The sequence below is a fragment of the Microcebus murinus genome, chromosome 23, assembly GCF_040939455.1.
Source record: "Microcebus murinus isolate Inina chromosome 23, M.murinus_Inina_mat1.0, whole genome shotgun sequence".
Classification (NCBI taxonomy): domain Eukaryota; kingdom Metazoa; phylum Chordata; class Mammalia; order Primates; family Cheirogaleidae; genus Microcebus; species Microcebus murinus.
Window position 1 is genome coordinate 30,179,368 of NC_134126.1, and position 22,656 is coordinate 30,202,023.

Genomic DNA, 22,656 nt, shown 5'->3' on the forward strand with positions numbered 1-22,656 from the left:
CTCATTCTCCACACTGCGTCCCCTCAGTCCTCTTCCTTTTTCTTTCCACTTCCTTTCTTCAGAGAGATCCTGTTCATGTAGTCCGTTTTGACGTTTACTTTTTTACAATGGATTTTCTTATCTGCATAGTCTGTCCTCATGTCCTTCCATCCTGCTCCTCTTCCCACCTGCTCTGTCCCTTCCCTCGGATGTCCAGCCACCACCTCAATGTCAGCCTAAGCCCATGTCTTCTCCAAAGCTGGCTCCCTTCCTGATCTCCATTTTCTGTCAAGAGACACCATCATTTCCTCAGTCATTCCACCCAGAAAACTCTTTAGCCTCTCCTAGTAATTTGCTCCTCAGACCCAGTTCCCCAAACCCGTTGCTTCTTCATATCTGGATAATTGCAGTGGACTCTGTCCAATTCCATGCCCAAACCATCTACCTTTCCCATTGTTAGTAGAGTTGCCTTCCTAAAGGACTGTATTCACTTGCTCTTCTCTTGCTCAGATCATTCTGAAACATCTCCTTCCCTCTTTGTCCATTAGATTAAGTTTGGATTTTTTTTTTTTTTTTTGCCTAATAGTTAAGACCTTCATAATTTAGCCCCACCTACTTTTTTAGGTTTCTGACTCTGTGCTCCAGGGTCACTCTCCTCAGTGTCCTCTAAGTATCACAGTAGCTCTGCAGCCCATACGTCTCAACATTTTGCCTATGATCTCTATCTGTGCTCTGTAACATAGTCCCCGTTTCATGCATGTCCATGGCTCATGGTCTTATCTCCTGGGTAGCTCACCACCTCCTTCACACTTCTCTCAACCCCCTGCAGTCCCAAAGGCACAGCTTAAGCTTGGTATTCCACCTTAGGGACCTACACCAACCATTCTCTCAATGTTGAATTAATGTCATCCATACCATTCATTGGGCATTCATAATCTATTGTGTGGTGTTGTTATGATCTTTTTAGAGGTTGACATTTCAACAACAGTTTGTGAGTTACTTGAAAACTGGCTACTATGTTCATATGTCCCACATTTCCAGGACAATTCAGATTTCAAATATTCTGCTCTACTGTTTCATATAACTACTCAAAATGCCATGGAATTCTGATATTTTGGCATTAAACACATCTCTTCTATGGCCACTTCACCAGTTCCGCCCCAGAAGCTGGATCAGGCCAGATGAGACTATTATCTCTGCTCATTTAGGAGAAAAAATTTTTGTTACAGGAAACAGGGTTGACACTGGAAACAAGATAATCCAGAGATGCATCAAACCAAAGAGACCAGGTGTCGGCAAGGCCGGAAATGACCAAGATCAGCCACCAAGGAAGTCAGTGAAATAGGTCAAGGAATAGAGAGCTATAAAGGGGCCATTCAGCACCTAAATCTGAAAACACTTACCATGTCTTTGTTAGTGTGTCTTTGACAGGGGTGTGGTGTTCTGGGCCTTACATCTCCTGTAACCAGAATTGATGAAAAAAGTCTTTTGACAGACCATCACCTGTTTGTTTGCCTTAGAAATCTGTCCTTATGTAGTTTTTATGTCATCCACCAGACCACACAGTGAGTTCCCAGTAGAGCCAGGATTGGGAACAAATTTGCAGACTTCAAATATGGTGCCTTTTTCATGAGACCGCGGAGCCCTTGTGCCACTGTTGCCACGGCCCACATCCCAACAAGCTGCCATTACAGATGATGACAATGCACTGGATGGGACAGGAGCAAGGAGGCTGTAACCCCTTGTCTCCATTGCTCAAGGTGTGTCAGCCTCACCTGGTTGGGCCCGAGGGGACTTGGCTTAGTTGCCTCTCAAATTTCTGACCACAAGTAGACACCTGAAGTTGAGCAAAAACTGGTGATTAGTTTGTGAACTTTGTTTAGCACGGAGATGATCCATAGAACCAGAAGGCAGTTTCCTACTTTCTCATCCCCATTTCTTTCTACACACAAGTCTAGGGAGAGGAAGCTTAATTTATCCCACATTCAAAGTTCTCGCATCAATATATAGTGTCATTGTACCCAGCCCAGGATTTAGGTTCTCAAATCAATTTCTTATAAAGCCAAATACATTATAGTAGTCTCAGTTATTTTGATATTTCCTGAAACTGCCCTTAAATTGCTAGAACCAGGATCCTTAGAAACTCAAAGTCAAGATTTCACTCCTTCTTTTTTCCTTTCCACATTGCCCTTTGCACTTTGCCCCTCCCTGCCCCTCCACACTTTCCTTGGTATAACCAAGGTGTAGTTTGAACATCAGGATAAGGTGAGAGGGTCCATCTCTCCCTCTCCACCTCTTCTTTCTGCTCCTCTTCCTCCCCTTCCTGACATTCCTCTTTCTCCTCACTTTTCCCTTTCTCCTTCCACCCTCACCCTGAGGGCCTTGAGTTGAGTTTTGAACTTTAAATGCTGTTGCACTCTGCTGACCTGGGACTCCTCCCGCTGCAGAGGGGGCATGGTGGTGCAGGAAGTGAGGGTGAACTTCAGCTTATGTCTCATGTGAGCCAGAAAATTGTGTGCTGTGTAACCCAGACTCACTGGTTCTTCTGGTGCTGGTTGCCCATCTCACCCACTTGCATGGCCCACCCATGTGACCCACTCAAGAGTGGCCCGCAGCATTCCAAACTGCTGTCCTCAGACCAGACGCCCACCCAGAACTGGGTCTCTCTCCTCAGGCCTCTGCGCTGTCCCTGTCTGTGGGGTTAGCCGCAGGCTTTGCTCTCCACTTTCCATCCAGGAGCAACCAGGTCATTGTATGTGATTTCTATCTTTCCCAGTGCCCTGCTGGGCCTGAGGGGACTGGGCTTGGTTGCCTCTCAAATTTCTGACCACAAGTAGAAACCTGAGGTTGAGTGAAGCTGATTTGCAGGCAGAGGCTGGGTGGAGATATTCTAGGAGGATGCCATCAGTTCACTCATATGCTACACGGTGTGGATTTTCTGTGTGTGTGTGTGTGTGCAGGGAAGGCAGTATGCATAGCTGAGTGAGCATATGTACTTAAATGTGTGTGTGTTCTCTGATGCTCGTGGATAGGAGGGAATACACATATGTGTTAGCAGATGTCAGTAGGCACTTCTAATGGTATCTGTTAAAGAAGATCATTTTGTGAAATGTGGGAGTTTTAGTCAGATGTACATTTTGGCGGGGCATGTCTGAGTGTGGCTGGTGCAGACGCTAATTTGATCTTTCCTCTTTACAGACCTCATTGGTGAAAACTTTGCTGTGCTGCCCAGAGTTGATAAGAAACATCACCCAGGGAGGGAGGACCATCATGCCTCTTCCTCATTTCCTAATCAGGGTGGAAATACTGCTAAATATATTCATAACTCTTTGCAGGCATCATTGGGTAATGTCCAGGACAACTTTTAGGGTTCCCTGTTATCTTCTCACAAAGTTGTGCCTTTCAAGGTCAGCTCTAGACCAGCCAGTCTGGAAGTTATTTTTTAGAATCAGAAAGAAAAATCAAGAACAGAAAAAAACAACATTGTCTATAAAACCTGCTAAAAAGGACTGCAGGAAAGTGAGGATGTTAGCTATTTTAAAAAGTTTCTGTTTTTACCCCCTTCCCCCCACCCCAAAGTGAACTGACAGCAGGGACAGAAATAGACAGTACAAAGATGATTAGGGTTGAGGGTAAGAGGAAGACTACCCATTGAGACTAAAGGAAGTCTTGGTAAAATATAAATAAGCAAAGGGCTTTCTAATCTGTAGGTCACAACAATTTTTAAGTCCCCGAGGACCCTTTTTCAGAAACTATTGAGGGCTGGAGGAGAGTCTGAAAGCTAAAAAGTAACCCATTTCACCATTTGCTCTGAAGATAGAAGAAGCAAAAGAAGATTCAGTTATACAAAAAGCATTTAAATTAGGCAACAAAACTTCCTGATATAAAAGTGTGCATCAAGGATGTGTTAAACAGGATGCCTGCTCCAGCCAGGACTCAGATACTCCAAGAGACAAGGCATCTTCATAGTAGGGGACGAAAATAGCCAGAGAGGGTGGCAGGGTGTAGCTGCAGGCTCAAGATGGCATCTAACCTGAAAAGTATCAGGACCACAGTGGCTACCCACATGATTTTCAGGTGATGAGCAGAAATAGCTATGACAGGTGCAGGCTTTACTTGTTGCCACCAACATGGGAGCCCACCAGACACTCAGTGGCCAAAAACTCAGGACCTCTCTGTGCCCTGGGCTCACCCACAGGTAAGCTCCCAAATAGAGGAGGACCGTGGTTCCCAACAGTGCAGCCTCTGGGTTTCTTCTCAATTTGCTGAACCCTCTCTCCTGAATCCCATCCGTGTAACTCAAAAGTCACAATTTGGAAGCCTGCAAGGCAGAGCTGACCATAGATATATATTGTTTGGCCTGCATAGTATTTAAGCATTTTAAAAATTAGTTGTCAACATTTAACTTTTAGGAAATGTTAAAATAAAAAAATATCTGGAATTATGATTTCTCTTTAAAAACCAGAATATCTGTTAACACTGGTCCCACACTCCTGTTTGGCAACGACTGGTCCCTAAGACAGGGAGTAAGTATGTCCTCCAGTTCACCACATTCTCCACCATTCTCTATCGCATCCCTGCTGAGGCCAAGTGGTAATTGCCATTTATTATGGATGTGTGCTGGGTTTTTTTTTTTTTATTACACTCAATCCTCACTTGCCTTGATCCTGGAGGTATTTGAATTTGCACCTCCTGATAAAGAATAAATCTCAAACCTTCATCTCTAATCCCACATTTATTACTGAGCTCTCAACTCCCCCCCCCAATTGAGAACTGGACATCTTTGAAATATTTTCCTGGTATTTCAGTCTCAACATGTAACAAATCAAGATACTTTTCTCCCTTCTTCTTGGTTCTGATTTCTTTTTCTTCCAATAGCATTGCCCTTCTTTTTCTGCTTTAAATGCTGCTTTAATGGCTTCCCACTACCCATGACACTAATTAAAAATCTCTTCTCTGACCCTCAAGTCCCTACATACCCCAGGGATTCTTGGGACAGTAATTCCAGTCTCCTGGGGAGTTTGATGAAAATTCACATCAAGCGGATGCTCCCTGAGATTCCGATTCAGTAGTTCGAGGTGGTATATGCATTTGTATCCAGGTATATGCATTTGTAACGAGAACCTACGCCATTCTGATGAAGTGGCCACTCAGCACACCCTGTCTTAGAGCCACTCTTAGAGCACCAAGCCCACAGTTACCCAATGTATCTGCCAGACACCGTGAGCTGCTCTATCCTGTCTTATCCCCGCAATGATCCCCCTTCCACCCTCCCTTGCTGCAGCACCTGACGTACAACTGATGTCTGAACTGAGTGTCCGGGCGGGGGGCAGGCCCATGCAACAGGTGGGGCATGCAAGGCCTTTACTTCCAGCCAGATTTCTGAAGGCAGTTCCCTGCCACCTCAGAAAGACCTTTAATAACCAGAGGCCTATTTTAGAAGAGCAAAAAGTAGACCCTCTAAACATGAGATTTCTTTGATTTTAAGATATGAGACTCATTTAGACATACTTGTTTTTAAATTGACCAACCTGGATTCTAATCCTGAATCTTCTACCTCATTTCTTTCTTTCTTTCTTTTTGTTTATAGAGATGGGGTCCTGCTATGTTGCCCAGGCTGGCCTCAAATTCCTGGTCACAAGCAATCCTCCCATCTCAGGCTCCCAAAGGGCCAGGATTATATAGGTATGAGCCACCGCACCCAGCCCCATCTAGTTTCTTTATAAAAGGGCAAATCTTTAATCTCTCTTAGCCTCAATTTCCTCATTTTTAAAATGTGGACAATAAGTTTTTGGGTAGATTAGAGGTAGGATATGCAAAGCACCTAGCACAGTCTAAATATTAGAGATGTTTGACAAGTCATAGCTCTTACAATTGTCAACTGTCAGAAGTTGGGTTTTCAGAAATCATCTGTGCAAAAATTTTAATTTTTCAGATGAAGAGAAGGAGGCCATGAGATGTGAAAAGATGCTCAAAATCACACAGCTACTTAGTGGCAGGGCTAGGACTAGAAGCTGGATCTCCCACCCAGTCTCGTGCCCTTCCCATTATGCCACACTCCAATCTTGCAACATTGGCTTCATTCATTTATTTGCTTACTCAAAGAATATTTATGGGTACTCCTGGGAGCCAGACTCTGGAGGAGCTGGTATCAGTATTCAGAGCATCCACCTGGGGGCTCAGTGCTAGAGGTTGGAGATGGCCCCTTGGGGATGTGGAGCCAGGGGACTGAGGGCCTAGTGGCAGAATGAATTCAGCTGCTCACATAGATACTAGTGTTTTCTCAGGTAGTGGTGGCAGGAATTTGGGGTAGAGAGAAGGACTGTGAGCCTCGCAGGGGCAAGATCTTCAGTGAGAAGGAGTGGCCAGGTGCCCTGCAATAATAGTACAACAGGGCACAATGAACTTCAGAGAAAGGGTGAGGAGCCATCGTGGGAGACTTGGACCCTGCCACCCAGGCCTGAGGGCTGTGGGATGTGACAGAAAAACAGGCTTCCCTTGAGAGGTCCCTCAGGGCACAGCCAGTTTCAGTGAATGCCAGGAGGTAGAGAAAATGCTTGGAGGGGGTGAGGATATAGGGGGCTTTTCTGGGCCCAAAGTGGGGGTCAATGAAAGGGATGGGAAGGGGAGGTGAGTGTAGACCAGCAGAGAGCAGTCCACAGCTGTGTGGGCATAAGAACGTTTGCCCTTTGGGTAGGGACCACAAAGAAGGAGCGAGGATTTAGTCCTTCCTGGGTGTTACAGACAACAACTGAGCCCAGGGTTCTAGGAAAGAGGCTCCGCAACTGAGACGCGAGACCCAGAGCGTTGGACAGGGAAAAGAAAGAAAATCTCTAGGGTGCTGCTGCTTTTTGCTCTCAGGGGTCAGCTGCTGCCTTAGAGACTGAAGGGTTACCTCCAGGCTGGGGAGGGAAAAGGCCTGCTTCATGCTCCCCATACTCATGGCTTCATCCCCGCACATCACTCTGCACCGTGCTGGCTCACACAGGCCCCCTCTCCTGCCACGGGAGGCAAGGGCTGGAAAGTGCTATTGACTTGTCAAGCTTGTAACTAAGGCTGCCTCTATGCCAGGCCCCATCTAGGGAAGGAATCTGTTCCCCCAAAGGCAGCTGCTACCCTGAGGGCTGCTTCTCAGCTGCTCTGCCCTACTAGCCCACTAGTGTCTCTGGGCAGAGGAATGTTCTGGTCTTCTTTCCCCTCCTTTGCCAGCCTGGCCCTGTGGCAGGAGAAGGACAAAGGAAGGAGGGACAGCTGAGGGTACAGGAGAGACAGAGTCAACAAGGGATGCGGTGGAAGCTGGGGGAGGGGAGAGAGATGTGGACAGATGGCCAGACCAGTGCTTGGCTGGAAAGGTCCCCAGTGATGTGTTTTTGCTTCTGTGATTCCCTGGGTGTATCATAGGAGCAAAAGGAGGGAAACTATCTGCTAAAAGTCTGTTATCCTGGGGCCCCCCAAGAAAGTGACCTCCCACACCTTCACCCTCTGGGCCTTCTCCATTAGTGCCAGAAGGTGTGACCGAAAGTGCCGGAAACTCAACAGGGGAACACATGGACTTGGGGATGGAAGCAGCTCTGAAGCTGAATTTATTGCCTCTTTCCCAAATTTAGAGGACAGACACGTTGTAAATCCTCCTCATCCTCACTCCCAGGGGCCCAGGCTAACCCCCCTTCATCTCCAGACAGAAAACAAGAGAAGAGGCCCCGAGACTGTTGGAGCTTCCCCAGATGTTGTTTTGGCAGGGCCATAATGGGGCTGGGCCTCCTGGGGCTGAGTGTCTGGGGCAAGCAGGAAGTGGCATCACAGCTGTGATAGCCCAGACCTCCCGGGGGGCAGGGGCTGTCGTGTGGAGGAAGACAGATTCAGAAAGGGGGACTCGAGGGAGAGTCTGAAGAGGTACTACAGCTTCCCACCTCTGGCCTCCAGGCTCTGGGTCCAAGGTATTTCTGTACTGCACTGTGGGCTCAGGTCCAGGGAGGTCAAGCTGTTAATCCCTGAGGTTCAGAGGAAGGAGCCTAGAGAAGAGAAGAGACGGCCGGACTGGGAGTCACTTTCCTGAGCCTCAGTTTGCCTACATATAACAAGACCGTACTGGGCCAGGAGATCCACCCTGCCTCTTCTTTCATCTGTCATCTGTGGTCTATGCTGGCAACTTCTGGGGCCCTAGTAGAACACGTGATCACCTGCCAGCAAAAGAGGAATCCTGGGATTATGTGACAGCTATCCTGGAGGCCCACTTCCTGAGCTGCTCCTATCTCCAACTAGGGGCCTAGTCCTGTCAATCGCCCTTTTGAAATATCTTCTACTTGGCATCACTAAAGACGCCGGCCATTAGATCCTTTTTGAACCATTTCAACAGTTCCCTAAGTGGTCTCCTTGCCTGAAGTGCATCCCTTCATGCCCTTTCCTCAGTCCATACTCTGCTGTCAGAGCTCCTTCTAAACCACAGATTTATCTTCGGTCATTCCTGCTTAACAATCTTGGAAGGCTCCCTACAAGTGAAAGTTTAATTCTTAGTTTGGCCTTCAAGGCCTTTATTACCTGGCCCAACCTCTAAGCTCGGTTAACCCCATTCTCAGTGCTTTCCAAACATACTTTGCACTTTGATACCATCGATGCCTTTGCTCATGTTATTTGCTCTGCCTGGAATTCTCTCTGTCCACTTCCTTGCCCATCAGAAAGCCTGCTCTTTCTTTAAGACCTGGCTTCTATGTTGCCTCCTGTGGGAAGCCTTTCTAGATTTACCACCACCCTGAGCTCCCCTTTGGAATTAATCACTTCTTCCTCTGCATACTCAAAAACCTTTTTTATATCCTGGTGTTACGGATCATTGTGTGGACTTGTGTGATTGTGATTTCTTGAAGGCAGACACTGGATTATACATTAATACTTTGGTGCTAGCACATACTTTGACCCCCAGCACGCAGTAGATACTCAGTGAACCTTTACTGAATTTGGTTGAATTAATTGTCTCCATGCAAATGATACAGAAGGAAAACACATTATTCTTGCCATATTACTAAAGGAAAAAGTAAGGCACAGGTAGGATGATGGACACGTCAGAAAATTCTTTAAGAAGGGATTGGGGTGGTGGGGTGGGAGTTGGATAAGGAAGGGTGAGAAAAGGATTCTAAATCCTGCTTTCTCCATCCCTTCCACTAAAAATAAGGTTGAGGGAGAATGGAGAGGAGTCTCTCTTTAGATTAAGAATGGGTGGGCTGACTATTACATCAGTCTTGTTCTGATAATGATTGACCTGATGGCACATAATTAAGCTTTTGAACTGACTCACAACTTATTTGTTCTAGTGTGGTGGTTAGAGCACATGCGTTGGATCCCAGGTCCAAATTCTAGCTGTGCTCCTTTAAGCAAGTTTTTGAAGCTTTCTGTGCTTTAATTTCTTTACCTGTGAAATGAGGCTAACAGTAATTCTTATCTCATACAGTTGCTGGGAGATCAGATGAGTTTACAGTACTTTGAATAGTGTCTAGCACATAATTAATAGTGGTCAGTACATGTTAACTATCATTACATATAATTTATACTTTGCTTACTTCCAAGAAGAATTTGAGGCAGCTTAAAATATTAAACCACATATAAAAGAGGATAATTATATGTGTATGTTTATATTATATTAAAGGTCAGAAATCAACTAGTAGTAACAGGGAAAGAGAGAAAGGTAGGTATTTACTATTTGTTTGAATTAGTTACTTCTTTGACCCCTAAATTTATCTCTGAGCTTCCAGGAAGCCAAGCCAAAAGGGGAAATATGTAGCTTTCACTGTAAAATATAAGAAAGTATTCAAGTTAGTCTGTTAAAATGTTCCCCTTCACACACACATCCACACATTTGTCAAGGAGGAATTTATGGTATGAATCCTTATGTTGGAATGGTGGAGCCAAGGAATCTGAAGTTATTCTCAGCTGGCATTTAATAGCTTCTTTAATTAGGCTCACCTTTAATGAGAGCCCGTAATGACAACAGAAGTAATCAGGATCAGGATTATGGCTGGGATAACACAATAGCAATCAACATCATCTGCACATTTCTTTCTATCCTCAGCTCAGAGTTTCTTTCCCTCCCTCTTGGCTCAGGAACTCTCTGAGGTCAGGGGCTGTGCCCTGCTGAGTCAGGTGGCCCAGGTGGTTTCAGCTGCCGTCTCCCAGCGTTAGAGTTGTGTGGAAGCCAGGCCGAACCCACAGCAAAAGGTCATGAGGTGAATGGAGAGAGGAAGTTATGAGATGTGTCTAAGAGGGTTTTGATAAGATCGAGCCTCCAAATGGGGAGCAGAATGGTTATCTTAGTGGGACTGGATAAGCTCCCAGAAAGACAACAACTCTCTGTCCCCCAGCTTATGAATTCAAAGAGGAGTCTATTGTAAGTAAGCATCCTTATGCAGAAAAACCTTGTGTAGGCCCAGGAAGACCACCACCACCACCCCCTCCAGCCTGGCCTAGAAGGACAAAGGTGGGACTCTTTGCCTAAGAACTTACCCATGCAGAGGCTTTGGACCATCTTATTGAACTCTTAGAGATGCTCAGAGGTGTGGGCCAGGGTTAGAAAGAGCTGAATTACTCTGTAGAAGGAAGCAGGAGGAATCTGTATTTTTTCTCCCAAGAGAAGAGCAAAAAAGAGGGGAAGTGGTAGAAGAGACAGCTAAGAGCTTGAGTAACATTAAAGTGGTGTGGGGAGGGGCCGGAGCCAGTGTTAGAGAGGAAGCCAAAGGAAGTTTTAAGAACAGAAATGCCCAACACTCCATTTTTAAGCTGTTTACATTTTTGCTGTATTAACAACACCCTCTGAAGACCTCACCCTTCAGTAAAGCCCATGATGTATGTACAGACCTTGTGAGGAGTTCACATATAGGAATAAGGCAGAGGGGGAAGATCCACAGCTCACAGCAGTGAGAGCACTCATGGGGTCAGCAAGACCATTCCTAAACTGAGATGACCTGAGAAAAATAGGATCTCAAAGCACTGATGAGAAGGGAAGTCTCCCCACCCTCCATTCCCACTCTCAGGGGAATTGGGAATGTTTTGAGGAAGAGCACTGGATCTCTCACTGATCTTTGAATGAAGCATTGAACCAGTCCCGGCCAGCACCTAAGGAGCAGTTGACTACTGCGGACACACAGCTTACCCATTGGGAGCATGGATAGGTGTCACCATCAGTGCCTTACCTTTAATGAGGACAACCCCCTCCAAAGGGAGGGGACCTGCCTACCCACTGTGCAACCTACCTCTTGGCAACCCCACATGGCCCTTCCTGGCAAGGGGTTCTGTGGGGCTCACTGAAGCCAGAGAGTGGGGAGGAAGAATGGAAGAATGGGAGAATGGGTGCTGTGGAGACTGAACTTATGGGGATGGCCCTATGACTCACTGCCACTTATGTATGGGTCATAAATCAATCACTTGACCTCATGGTCTGAATACCTTTTGTCCTCTTTGTCCTAGAGAGATCAAAGGAAGGAGACTTGGTCCTCACCCTCAGAGGTGAAGCATGCAGGCTCTTTGGTCTGATTTGGGAAGAAATGGCTCTTGCTCTCAGGGCACTCCGAGTTCTGGAGGGGGGAGAAGCATCCACACCAAGGACACAAATGCAAAGCTGACAAACGTGGGCAGAGCAGCATTGCGCAAACACAGTTCACAATAAACAAGGAGCTGGAATGAAGGCTCCAGCAGTCAGCTGGTGACCGGCAGGAAATAGCTTGTTGGGGCTGAGAGTTCTGAGCCTGAGCTGGATCTGGAAGGAGGGAAGTCTTATTAGCAGCAGCAGAAGACAGGCATGTCCTGCACAGCGTCCTGTGCTATGTGAGGCGTTCACCCAACAACTGCTCACCCGCTGGCGTTTGGCAATCCCAGTTCCCTCCCCGGTTTAACTAGAAGGGTAATCTCAACATGCTCTCCCCTTGCTTACCAACAGAGCCCCCAAACAAACAGCTGGCCATGGTGGGTGCACAAGAGGTAAACGCCAGATGACTCTGTTTACAAAGCTTAAGCTTTTCAGCAGGGTCAAAGGGCATTCCCAGAGCAGAGGGGTGAGGCCTGGCAGAGGCAGGTTCTGAAGGCCATGCCGGCATCTGGGCCTCTTCCTCAGCAGGGACGCCAGGTGACCACCTGTAGGCCTGAACAGCACTTCACAGCTTGCAAAGCTGTTTGACACCAACAAGCAGAACACTCTTCTGACCCTCACGAGGATCAAGGCAAGTATCCTCCACATTTTATGTAGAAGGAAACTGAGGCTGGAGAGGATTGTGAGACTAGTTTAAGGCCACACAACTGACACAAGAATGTACTCCACCCTGGCCTCCGCACCACAGCCTACTGGCCTTGGACTTTGGGGACCCAAAACGTTCAGGGACTGAGAGCATCCGTGAAAGGCCACCTGGTCATCTGCAATCTAGCCCTGAGCGCTCCACGGGAAACCCAGGGAGGGAGTATGGAGGGAGGTGACGTCGTCGGGAAGGCTGCCCACCTGGGCTCGCTCTCAGCAGAAGGGAAAGCCAGTGTCCCTTCTCCAAACGTGGCTCCCTTTGGCCCGGGCCTGGGCATTCTTTGGGAAAGGAGAGGCTGGCCAGAGACAGCTGGCAGCTGCCGGCCTCCCCGCGGCGCCCCCACCCCCGCCGGCCCCGCCGGAGTCTGCGCCCATATAAGGGAAGCGCTTCCAGGCGGCCGGGGCGGTGACGCGCCGCGGTCCACGTCAGCGGCCAGTGGGAGGTGCGGGCCCAGCAGGAAAACAAGTGACGTGGCGGGGAGGAGGGAGGCGGGAGGGAGCGGTCGCGCCCGCCCGCCGGGTCAGCCCCTGCCCTGCTACCCAAGCCCCGCCAAGGTCATGCGCTGTGTTTGCGCCTCTGTGGGAACCGTGGGCGCAGAATGGGGCGGGGATAGGGCCGCGCGTGTCACGGCTTGCCTGGGCATTTCTGTCCCCGGGTGGGCGTGGAGTTCCTGTCCTTGACGGTCTGCGCTTTGGGCGTCCCAGGGTGTTTAGAGTCTGCACATTTTGTCTCATGGTGCCAAGGATGCGTATTTTACAGACACCCTATGTGTATTTTGCTGGGGGGGGGGTGTCTAAAGACCCACATCTCTTACTGAAATTCAATCCCTTCCCTCCTGAAACAAACAAAAAGACCAAGTGGCATCTGTGCTTCCGGAGACCTCCGAAAATGCCTCATGAGAGGCGCCCCAGTAAAGGGACTGGCTTCTCGGGAGCCCAGCGACCTCCCTGCCCCTTTCCCAGCCAAGTCAAGTAAAAAGGTCCTGCCTAGGGGCTGACGGAGGAGGAGAAGCCTAAAAAGGGAGGCTTCCAGGAGGCCAACTGCCAGGCAGAGCCCAGGATGCAGAAAAGGAAGAGAAACCACAGCGAGAGATCAACACGTTGCATCCTGGAGCCTTCATAGGTGTGGGTACCCGGATGGCTGAGCCAGCTGTGCTCAGGTGTAGCCCGTTGCAGTGCTGCCCTCAGATGCCTGCCTTGTGTCGCCTGGAGGGATGTGTGTGTGTGTGTGTGTGTGTGTGTGTGTGGTGCGTGCCTGCATGCACTGGATTGGGGAACTTGCCTGGCTCAGGGGCAAGTCCCTAGGGCCTCCCAAACCATCCCTCACACCCACAGTGCTCAGCCACCCACTCTCCTCCACTGTCTAAGTGAGACCCACTTCCTCTCTTCACTTCCCCTGAGCCCAGGCTCTCCCTGTAGAGAATGGTCTAGGCGGCAACCTCACTCCTCCTCCCCAAGCTCTGGGTGCAATGATAGAGTGGGTGTTGGGAGCATGGAAAGACAGAGTGGACACCTTGGCAGGGGTCGGCAAGGACGTGGCAAATTCGCCTTGGCTATGGACAAGGGTCCCTGTCCTGAGGCTTAGACCCAGGGTGGCCGGTCAAAATAGTTTTATGCCTGGGAATTTTAAAGGCTGCACGGAAGGGGGCCTGCCTTCCTCAGGAGCCAGTGTCCTGGGACTGGGTGATGCCAACGTGTTGAATAAAAACAACGAGGTGGTGTTTGTGTCACTGTCTGGGCAGTACTGTACACTGTACGGAGAGTGGGCTTTGTCAGGTGGGGCATTGGCTCTGCCTCTCGCTGGGAGGTCTCAGGCAAGTTCCGAACCTCTCTGAACCTCGATATCCTTGTTTGAAAAACAGAAATAAAAGTTTAAATCTGATCGTATTAGTTCTTTTGAGGATTAAAAGAGATCATGTTTATTGAGCATTTTGAACATATGTTTATTCCTTCCACAAGATGTACACACCTGGCACACAGTCGACACAATTAAATAGTAACTGTCATTCCTATTAGTAGTAGTGGCAATAGCGTAGACGTCCTCTCTGACCTCACACGGAGCGAACGCCAGAGTCATCAGCTGTTCCAGGTTTGCCTTTGGGGGTGCCCTGCCCCTCAGCTTTCTTTGAGGTCCCTCTGGTACCTCGTCACCTTTGCCGCCTCCTCCTCCAGCCTGAGAGCCCAGCCTGGCCTGGAAGGAAGAGCTGTGAGCACGGAAGCACAAGACAGGCATTACACCCAGCTTTGCCCTTCCCTGAGCCTCAATTTCCTTATCACGGAAATGGGGGGAATGCTTTCTGGCTGGCTTCCCTTATTGTGACAGTGGAGTGTCAAGAGAATAAACATTTGTGAAAATACTTCAGAAACAGTCCCCACCTCCCAGTCCCCACTGGGCCAATTCTCCCTTCTCATCCTCTGCACCCAGCCCCTCTCCCTCCTGTCCCCACCCCTCCAAGTCTCTGTCTTTGGATTTTCACAGCTTTAGGCATTTTGTTCACAGCTCTCTGTCAGTGGCTTTCCCTTTCCCTCAGAATTCTGGAGGGTGTTTAATTCCTACTTCCCCATGGACGACCCCTCAGGGCAGGAAATACTTTGTATTCGTCTTGTGCCCCCATGCCAGGCCCAGGAAGGCCACATAGTAGGAGCTCAGTCCCAGCTGTTCCCTTTTGTCTATCAGAAAATCCCTGTGATGGAGGCCAGAAAGGGGTGGCCCCAACAGAATTTTGGGAAGGGGGTGGGGAAGGGAGGAGGGGAGGAGGGTAGCTGCCCTGGCATTGTGCAGACTCAAGGATTCCTGCCACTCCCACCACACACAACCCAAGATCATGCCAGTCTCTGCAGGGCGACATCGTGCTGGCTGGATTTACCCTTAGTTCCCAGGGCTGGGAGAAACCTCTGAGAGCCTCTAGCCCCCCTGTGTCAACGAAGGGACACACACCGGCCACTCTTCCTGGGAAGAAAGCAAACATTCTGCCTAAAAGGGAAGTCCTTGGGTAACAAGTTCCACTTCCTGGAGGCTAAAGCACTAGCCTAAAACCCTGCCCTCTCTCCCTCCTCCACCCCACAGACAACCCATTTCCTCTTCTGATGCTGCTCACAGAAACAAAGAACATCTGTCTTCTCATTGATTGGTTTAAAAATAAAAGACTCTTGCTTTATCCCATCCTTATCTCTGGTGACCAAAGACCGTCTGCCAGGCTCCCCTCAGACCCCCACCTGCTCCCCTGGGTACAGAGGGGAGGCCTCTGGCCTGCTGCAGGCCCATCTTCCTTCCAGTGGGGTGGGGTGCACTCTGCCTGCCACTGAGCTGTACCCGTCCATCCCGGGTGGGGAGGCCTGCTGCTGCCCGGCCACCAGCTCTCATCAGCGTGGTCCCTGCACTCACACTTTTTACCGCTGTGACTTTGCAGTGGGCCTTGGGAGGAAGCAGCCTCTGTAGAAATCAAGGTTTCACGCCCAGCGAGGGCTGATGGAACATGAAGAGATATCGTGTGGCTTCTCCAGGCAAACTGCAGCCCAGGAGGAAGAATGGGAGTCGGAAGCCCCGAGTCCACAGCCATTCAGAAACCTCTCTGAGCCTCAGTTTCTCATCTGAAAAATGACAGTGGCAGACTCAGCCTGTGGAGTGGCTGTCAGGATCACATGAAGATGCGGTTATTATGAAGATGCATTGTAAACCGTGCCACTGTGGACACACGAATTGTTATTCTGCCTGCCACCTGCACAGACCCCAGGTCACCACCAGACGCTGTCTCTGCAAGTAGCCTTCCTGGAAACCCACGTCGAGACTCACCTCCTTGGGCATCCGAGTCCACCCCGCTGTACCCTCAGGCTTATTTATTCAACGTGCCCCGCACAGAGTGTACCTGTTGCTTAAGGAGTATGGAAAATCTCTGTATGTTCTTTCCATGGTGTGTGTGCCTGTCTTATCTGCTCCACCCCTTCCTGGCATCATCAGAGCATTAGCTTGTTCCTGGTGAGACTGGTCCACAGCCAGCACCTCTTTGTTTCCTCGCGGCGAAGGGTGACAATAAGTGTACCAAACAAAGTATGTGTTTGGGAGAGGACACACAGCCAGATGGCTCCTTAGGGCAAAACCTTATTTCTACCACATAGGACTTGGTAGACAATTTGCTTTCTGGCTATAGTGGGGTTTTGTATTTTTTTCCTTCTGTGAATCAAGCTAATTTTGGATTCAGTGGGATCCAGTAATGAACTGAAAGGCAGCTGCCTGCAGCAGGGGCCCAGAGGACAGAGCAGAGCCAAGTCTTCAGGAGCCTTTTAGTGAATGATCTGGCGGGGTAGAGGGGACTGTCATAAAGGTCCCAGTTCTAGGTTCTCAGCGGGCTGTCCCACCCAGCTCCATCTCACCTGGCAGTGGCTAGGGGAGGCGTACACTCAGCAGCTCCCTGCCTGGAAGCCCTGGCATAGCCCCATGGGCTGCCTCGGGTCACTGGGGCCAGAGAGCCTCTGAGCTTGGAAACCCTGGCCAAACAAATGCCCTGCTGCCTCAGGGAGCAGAAAGTTCCGGAAGATACAGGATAGCTTTATTCCTGGCTTATCAAGCAGACCTAGAATTGGGACAGAGAAGGGGTTTTGACTCTCCCTGAAAAGGTCCCGAGAAATTTCCTTGGGGCTGATCATTGTAACAGGAGTCCCTCCTCACCCCGAAAGCTCCCCAGAGTGGTCTCCTAGTGGAGACAGATTGTGCAATGGGTGGGCAGGGGCTCGGGCTGCTGCGTCAGTCTGCCTGGGTTTACTCATCTTGAACAAGTTGCCTAATATTCTCTGTGCCTCGGTTTCCTCATCCATAAAGTGGCAATTAAAATAGCATCTATCACATAGGATTGTTTTTGAATAATGAGGTCATGTGTGTAAAACACTTAGGATTCAATACTGCTATTATAAGAAAGGACTTTACTTAAGAGGCCTTCTGGTCTGTTTCTCTACCATTATAAAATGAAGTTTTCTCCTTGATCTGGACACCTTGGATCAGGCCTATATATATATATATATATATTTTGTATGTGATATCATATTATATATCTATGCATATATATCCTGGTCTCTGAACTACAGACTGAGTGAGAGGAGAATGCCCAGCTCCTTCCTGTGGACGATGGAGACCACGTAAGCAGTCACCGATAGCAACAGGGTGATAAGACCCATTCTCGGGGACTGGGAGGTAGAAGGTCTGAGAACCTTTCAGTGTTAAGAAACCTGCCTGGCCAAGGTGTCCCTGGCTTGATCCATTCAGTCCTTGTCCTGCCAAATACTTATTATAGTGATATTAATTATCTCCCAGAACTTTCACATTTATTTAATCTTCCTAATGATTGCACAGAATCGGCTGTGAAGATACTACCAGAGAAACTGACTGGGACCTGGGTCTCCTCTTGCTGACTCCCTACTCCATCTGGCCACCCAGGGGTGAGCAGGGTCCCACCCATCTTTGCCTCTCGGCCATTCTACTGAGGAAGCCGCAAGGCGGTTCCGTGGGGGAAGAGTTCAGGTCCATAATAGCAGGGTGACTTAATGCAGGTTGAGTCAGTGTGTTATTTGGGGCAGACACCGTGCAGGGAAAGGACTGGCCATGTCAGACTTGGCTCATCCTCTTCCCTCTTTCAAACACTCCCACTTAATCCCTGACACCCCCACCCCCCGGAGTCAAGGAAGTGCGTGGCACTATTGCTAGAGCCAAAATTTGCAGAGTCAAGTGCACTTCCAGTCTGCGACAAGAAGGTCCAGGTGCCCAGGGGCGGTGGTGCTGGCCGGGAAGTCACAAGAGCCACCTGGGTTCAGAGCACCCAGGGCTAACTCTGTGGAACTGGGGGTAAGTCACAGAACCTGTCCAGGCACCTCCAGGGGAGGGGGACAGAGCCTGTCAGTCCCAGCCTAAGCTCTTCAGCATGGTGCCAGAAGTCAGGAGCCCTGAGAACTCTCTGGCTCAGCTGCCAGCTTGCTGGGCCTCAGTCCCCTTCATTGCAAAGGATGTTGGACTAACCACACCCAAGCTCACTGCGAGCGTGGGCAGCCTGGGATGATCTTCTCTGTGCCAAATTACCCCAATTTCTTCCGTCTTCCGTCATTTGCCTTCCATTTCTTGGTCTCATATATATCCTCTGAAAGGCTTTTGTCAGTTTCATTTCATCCGACATTCTCTAAGCAACTAGGAGCATTGAGCCGGTACTGGAAAATCAATGGTGCCCGAGATACTTGTTTTCAAAGTGTCTCCAGTCTAGTAGGGGAAGTCCGGCGGCGAGCAAACAGACAATGAGACCAGGGTTTCTAGAAGCCCCATGGGGGAGGAGGGCCGGGAAAAGATCCCACCAGGCCTGAGGAGACCTAAGTCTGAGAAGAACCTCACCCTCTTCCAGGAAGAGTAGGGGGACTAACGTTTTTGCTTGTTTATTTTGTTTTGTTTTTAAAGATGGGGTCTCACTATGTTGCCCAGGCTGGAGTGCAGTGGCTGGTGCAATCATGGCACACCGCAGCCTCAACTCCTAGCCTCAAGCAATCCTTCTGCCTCAGCCTCTCAAGTAGTTGAAACTACAGGCAAGAGCCACTGCACCCAGCAGGGGGTACTAAACCTTAAGCGGTCATTTCTAATGGGCCAAACCCTGTGCTAAACAGCTTATATGTACTATTTCATTTCATTCTTGTAACCACCTTTTGAGTAAGTGTTACACCCATTTTACAGATGGACAAACAAGGTTCAGGGTGTTTGAGGCCATACTATAGGGTCAAGCCAAGACTCAAATGCAAGTCTTCCTAACTCCAGCCGGAGCCCGTGCCCTTTCTGCCCGACTAACACTTCAAGTACTGCTTAGAGTCTGGGCCCTGCTGGCCTTTTCCGAATCCTACTGGCTCCTCCTCTGGCCCACAGGGGGGCTGCCGCTTTAAGAGACACGCCCCTCAGAGGGGTTGGCTTCCATTCATCTGTAATGGCCCAGCTGCTGCGGTCTCCCTGCCTCCCGCGGACTAGCCTGGGAGTTTCTCTGCAACTGAGCACTCTCCCCGCGCTGGGGCCTGTCAATGTTTAATGGCAGCAAGGATCTTATCTCGCTTACTCAACTCGTTTAGATTACTCCTGCGGCAGGACCTGGGGCAGGGGGGAGGCAGCAGATGGCAGACCCATCAGTCACCCTCTGCTCTGCCGAGGGAGGAAGGAGGGATTATTGGAGTGGAAAGGGAGAGAGGGTGAGAGAGAAACGGAGCGGGGCAGGGAGACACATTGTAATGGGACAGGAAGCCCGACTGCACATTCGCAGGGCTCTGGCCCCGTTCTCCGCCCTGCCTCCTCTCCGCCACCTCCAATGGCAGGCACTCTGGGGCTGTCGTTGGTTGGTTGGTCGGTTGGTCGGTTGGTCGGTTGGTCGCACACACTCTCAGGGCCCTCCCTGAAGACCCGAAACACAGGGGAGTGAGTGGATACATTTCCGTGGGGCTTAAACATAGGTGTCTTTGGGCCCATTCTTGTGTCCCCTGGGCATCTGAATCTCTGCTTATTTTAGGGAGAAAATACAGCATTATTTGTCCCTCCCACGAGCCATTGAAAGCAGGGACCTCAGGTGCTCCAGCGACACAGGCATGTTGCAAAGGCCACACTTCCCTTACTTCAGCACAGCCCACCATAGATAGACCTGTGAGCTGGAGGGAGCCCCACGCCCTGGGGCCTGGCTCTAGAGTACCCTGAGGGAAAGGGGCAGGTTCTCGCCACCCCCCCCCCCAGGGCCCAGGGAATGCCTGGAGCAGATAGCAAGTTCTATTTGGGGAGCAGAACATCAGGGTTCAGACGCAGCAGCACGGGAGGCCACTCGGATGTTATTTACAGATCTTGTCTAATGACCCATCCTCCAAGCAGAGAGGCGGGGCAGTAGACTTGCTGCCTTTGCCAATGTCCCCTGTTCTCTGAATTTCTCACATCCCATCTCAATTCCTCACCTTCCTACCTGCTCTCTGTCCAGGAGCACCCTGTGCTCTTGTATCCAAAGTGTCACTCACAACCTGGAGCCCAGAGTGTTCTTAGGACAGAGGGAGGGGCTTGGGAGCAGGACAGAGGGCCCAGCACCTGTGCCAGGGAGGCAGAGAGGCTCCCAACCACGGGGTTGGTGGACAGGGAATGGGGAGGGGAATGCGAGGGGCGCAGGGAGGCCCCTACCTGGTGGGAGTTAAAGTGAAAAGAGGACAGGATCCTTTCCTGACATGACTTCTGCAGGTTGGGGGAGGGGTGCAGGTAGGGGTGATTTCATAATTATTTTCGCTCCAAGTTCAGATGGAAACAAAGCTGGTTGAATGGACCAAAAACAGCCAGCACATCAGACAAATGTTGACAAGGCCAAGATCCTTGATCCCTAGGTTGGCGTTTTGAAGGTTGAACTTGTAGATACTGGGAAACCCTGAAGGGTACTTCTGAGCCCCCATGGAGCCTGATTCCAGTGGTTTCAGGATTGAAGGCATGATGGAGATGGCACTGGGTCCCTGCTCTGAAAGTGTCACTGGCCGGGGTGTCCATGCTGATGCAGTCCCTCTTCCTGATCTCCTCCTTTACCCCTCATCATACGTGCTTGGCCTCCCCATGAAATGCCCCATAGCCTTTTACCACCCCCCCCCGAAATAGCACAGGTCCTGATACGCATGTGATGCGTGTAATAATAGTTCCTGCCTCAAAAAACCGTCATGAGAATTAAGCTAGATGCCCCATGTGGAATGCTTAGCACTTAGCACACAGTTAACACTCAGCAAGTGTCAGCTACTAATACCAGATGCAGCAGTAAGATGAGTAGGTGGGCAACTGAGCTCCAGGACCAAGGCATGTGGCCGTGTAGTTCCTGGATCCATGCCTGATCCCTGCGTGAGAGTCAGAGCTCCACGTTAATGTTCACTCTTATGCCTCCCTCCAGGCCCTAGCACACACCAAGCCCTGAACATAACTGTGTTCCATGTGCTTTTCCTTAAAGCCACAAAAAGTTATTGAGCAACCACCATGCTCTAGGGACTGCAAACAAAGGTGAAGAAGATGAGGTCTGCTGTCGGCAAACGCCCAGTCTATCGGGGAGGCCCACGCACAGCACAGCGGCCCCACTGGCCAGGTGCAAGTGCAGGCGCTCCTGAGAGCCAGAGAACGGGGAGAGCGGGCTGGAGCGGCTCAGCAAGGCTGCTGGGCTGCAGATAGGTGGGATTTGTAAGAGCACAGGGGAGGGAGCTTGAGGCAGGGGGATCATGCCGCTTGTCTTAGTCCCCGTGGCAATGCACAGCTGGACTGTGCAAGGTGGTCAGCATGGTCAGCTGGTGGAGGGCACGGAAAGACACCAGCCTCCTAAGTGGAGGACACCAGATGGCACATCGTCAGGGCAGGTGGGATTCTTGGGCCTTACTCTGTCTGGGGTCTCTGAGAGGGCACTGTGAGGGGATTACTCTCTCCCTCTCTTTCTGACCCCTCCCTCACTAGTGAGCTTTTATCAGGGAAAGCTTTGGGATATGGACTCACCCCTTGACACTATCTAAGAAGCGCCTACCATGTGCCAGGCATCGTTCTAGTCTCGGGGGCTATAATAGTGAATAAAACGGAACGAATCCATTCTTCAGGGAGCTTACCCGCTAGTGTGTGTGCAGGGAGGTCTGATAATAGCAGAACAAATAAGTGAAGTATGTACACACTGCGTCAGATAGCGCTGGGTGCTATGCAGGAAGCTCAAACAGGGGAGAGGGTGAGATTGTAGACAAGGTGGCTAGAATGTTGCAAGGCCACAATCCCTGCCTCAAGCAGGTCACCATCTGGTGGGCGGCTCTCACCTGAGTGTACCTAAGACTCTCCAGATGGGCCTGCAGAATGCAGATGCCCAGGCCCCACCCCAGAGAGTCAGATTTCACAGGCCAGGGGTCAGGCCCAGAAATGTGAGACCATGCAGACCCACTTTAAGGTGCATTGCTTTCTTGGGAAACCATATCTGAGAAGGAGAGCACTGATTTTCTCCCCCTAGGAAGACCCTGTGGAAACCCCAAGAGAACCGAACAAAGGGCAGCTGTGGGCAGTGTTGCCAGCCGTCTAGCTATGGGGTAGCTTCGCTTGCCACTCCCTCTTCCTGGGGCAGAGGCCCAATGCCCATCCTCTCCAGAGAAAAGGACAAGCTTGGAGTTCCCAGCCAAACCCTCTACAGGAGGCAGATGGGCTGGGCTGGCAGGAGGGGAAAATCCAGTCTGAGGCAGAAGCATGGTTTGGGGTTCTGCCTCCTGAGTCAGTTCTGACAGCCTGGGGGCAGTGAGGAGTGGCTGAGCCCAGCCCAAACCTTTGGATGCTGCTGTTTCAGTATTTTATAGCAATGTAAGCTCTCACCTTCACAGTCTCAGGGCACTGAGCTCTGTACAGAGCAGGAGATGGACTCTGGCAAAACTGCATAGATCAG

The 22,656-nt window shown here is 50.1% G+C and overlaps 2 long non-coding RNA genes across 2 annotated transcripts; both read right to left on the minus strand.

Moving 5' to 3' along the window:
- Positions 1 to 2,680: 2,680 nt before the first annotated feature.
- Positions 2,681 to 12,115, minus strand: LOC105868154 (uncharacterized). Its single transcript, XR_012914482.1, has 3 exons — positions 10,471 to 12,115; positions 7,890 to 7,991; positions 2,681 to 2,820 (listed from the first exon to the last, which is right to left on the minus strand). It is a non-coding gene; the product is annotated as an uncharacterized LOC105868154 (long non-coding RNA).
- A 1,709-nt stretch (positions 12,116 to 13,824) lies between these two features.
- LOC105868146 (uncharacterized) lies at positions 13,825 to 20,245 on the minus strand. Its single transcript, XR_012914483.1, has 3 exons — positions 20,203 to 20,245; positions 15,636 to 15,841; positions 13,825 to 14,454 (listed from the first exon to the last, which is right to left on the minus strand). It is a non-coding gene; the product is annotated as an uncharacterized LOC105868146 (long non-coding RNA).
- Positions 20,246 to 22,656: the final 2,411 nt, after the last annotated feature.